General features: G+C 53.5%; 1 protein-coding gene across 1 annotated transcript in view; it reads left to right on the plus strand.

Moving 5' to 3' along the window:
• The first annotated feature begins 2,093 nt into the window (after positions 1-2,093).
• The window catches only part of MIB2 (MIB E3 ubiquitin protein ligase 2), a 58,149-nt gene continuing 57,523 nt past the window's right edge, over positions 2,094-2,719 (plus strand). The window contains exon 1 of the mRNA XM_044445398.1: positions 2,094-2,221. The gene's annotated coding sequence lies outside the window, so the exon portion shown is untranslated. The remainder of the gene's footprint in view (positions 2,222-2,719) is intronic.

The raw sequence follows: 2,719 nt of genomic DNA on the forward strand, positions 1-2,719 counted from the left end.
GTCTTTTGGGTGTCCAGTTTCCCCCACATTACCATATCAGTGACGCTGGAAAGAGGACACAAGGAGAATGACACAGAGAGGGGAAGTTTCTTCTTTAAACAAGCTTCTGGTTAATTTAATATAATGTAACACTTGTATATTTTGTTGCGGATTGCTGCTTTTGGTGAATTTATTGGCTGTATTATGCTGTGTGGCTAGATTTTGAGATGTTATGTAGTTTAGCTGTTTTATCTGATGAATTGTTTTAATGTATTTTTACTGCACCCTAAGTATTTTATGCTGTTTGGATGTGTGTAAGCTCCCCAGAAAAGCTTCGGGTTATGGAGTGATGTAGAAATGGAATTAAGTAAGTGTTGCCTAGGAAAAAAAAAAAAAGGCTCTGGTTTAGATTAAAACGCTCTGTGCAGTTGATGGGCAGATGGAGGTCCCCACAGAGGGAGGGGAGATTTTAAGCTTCTGATACCTGCCGGTGGAAATTGGGGTACTGAAGGCCAGTGGGGGGGGGAGGTTCCTATCCATACCTAAGCACACTTTCTCTCCAGTGTGACCCCAAACCACCAGCCATCACACTGAATATTTGATAAGTGGTTGAAAAGCTCAGGTCAGTGATAAAAACATAAAATATTAGCAACATACACTATATGTAATATTTATTTTATTTATTTATTTAGAAAATTACTATGCCGTCCCATTTGCCGAAGCCTCGGGGCGGCTCACAAACATAAATAACTTCGATAAAATAATATAAATTAACAGTATAAATTAAGTCGCCCTGGTAATATAATAGATATTAAGGATAAGCATATTCCAATAAAATTGCAATTCTGTTCAAAGTGAACAGTGCCGTACCGACCGAAGAGCTGATTCTGAAAAAGATCCTGGACCACACGGAAATGGATGAACTGACTCTGTCTTTGAAGGGGAAGGAAGATACATACTTCTATCAAACTTGGAGTCTCGGTTATCATCGGTTAAAGAAATGGGACTATATGTAGAATTGGATATGGTTATTAATTGTAATTAGAATAAGATGTCAACCCAGTATGTCCGATGCCTTGGGAATAATTGCTGTTTTTTTAGTTTAAACCTGTAGAGAAATAGCAAAGTGAACAGTACCTTCTGCAATGCCATTGCAGGTGCTGCTACTCTCGAGTTGCTGCTTTGGGTGAGAAGAGGCAGGTTGCAATTGCTGATTCTTGCACTCTTGCATCCTAATTCTCAAGCGCTATAGCCCTTCCCTGCAGGACTATCCTGCAGCAAGGGCAGGATTTCAGCAACAGCATAACTCCAAGCAGAAAAAGGAGCTTGTTTCAGCTTCTGGGATCCTCTCTTGCCTTCTGCCCTTTGCTCCCTGCCAGGGATGCTTCTCCCGATCTTTGGCCTGCAGGTGATGATGGACTGGCCTCATCCTGCTTTTGCGGCTTCAACAGGTGATGGTCACCTGCGTAAGGCTAGTGTGTCAGACTGCTGGAGGTGGCATCAGAGCTTTACCGAATGCGCCATTGTCTCCTCGAGAGGCAGTGTGGTGTAGTGGTGAGAGTGCTGCTGCCTTGGGTCATGAATCTCCCTTTGGGGCCGGTCACGGACGCCCAGCCGTGCCTACCTTCCAGGGCTGATGGGAGGATAAAATGCGAAGGGAACCGCAGGATTAGAGAGGAGTCTGGCGTTCCTTGCGTGAAAAGGGGGGCTATAAATATAATGAATCAATAAAAGTTTAAAAGTGTGTTTTGAAAGGATGCTGCACCCCCCCCTCCCCGCTTCTAGCCTGCAACACGCCCCCAGCAGCCGCGAGGTGGCGCCTTCCCCTCGCCATCCCTGCCTCTTTCGGCACCGGTCTGGGCGGGAGGCGCTGGCGGGGGGGGCGTGCTCGGAGCAAATCAGAAAAAAAAGAAGCAGCTGGGGGGCTGATTAGTGCCGGCAGCTGCGCCTGGCGCGGGGCATGCTGGGCCATGGAGTCCTTGCTCCCGCTGGGCTGAGAGGTTGCCAGGGCGAGGGACTACCTTTCCCGGAAGCCTTTGCGCGCCGCAGGGCAGGCTTTGGGAGGGAGCCCGCCCCACGGAAAAGGGGGGAGGGGCCCGCGCTTGCCTTCTCTCGCTGCCCAAGAGAAGGAAGAGGGGTAGGGGGCTGCAAGGTCGCGGAGGAGCGGTGCCCCGGCTGCTGGAAACGAAGGCAGGCGACCCCAGAGCGGACCCTGGAGCTTGCTTTGGCCAGAAACTTCGCAGTAAGTTTGGGAGGGGTGGGGGCTTGGGGAGGGGACGCTTGGGAGGGCGCGTCGCAGCCGGGGGGGGGGTGGAAGCGGGGCGGTCGGAGCCCCCGACGTGCGTTTAACAGCAGCTTGATAGAATGCTGCCGAACTGCCAAATACACACACACACAAACACGCACACGCGCGCACCCCCCCCCCAGCAGGGTCCTCGAAAGGATTCGTGGGACGCAGCCTCGCTTCCCCCTCGGGGGCGAAGAAGCGCCGCTGCAGGAGCCGGTGCAGAAGTTGGCAGCCCCCGCCGGGGTGCGGGCGGCGGGCGCTGTTGCGCGGCTGCTGCCTCGCGGGGCCCGGGGAGGGTCGTGTGGCGGGCGGGACGCGTGAGCGGGGGTCTTCTGCGCGGCGCCCGGGAGACCCCGCCGGGCGGGTGCGCGCCGAGCCTTCCCGCCGCGGCTCGCGGGGCTGCCCTCGCCCGGCGGCGCGCCCAAGGCAGAGGGGCCGCGGCCGAGGCCCGGC

Source organism: Varanus komodoensis, unplaced genomic scaffold (assembly GCF_004798865.1).
Source record: "Varanus komodoensis strain SLA01 unplaced genomic scaffold, ASM479886v1 scaffold48, whole genome shotgun sequence".
NCBI classification, from domain to species: Eukaryota; Metazoa; Chordata; class Lepidosauria; order Squamata; family Varanidae; genus Varanus; species Varanus komodoensis.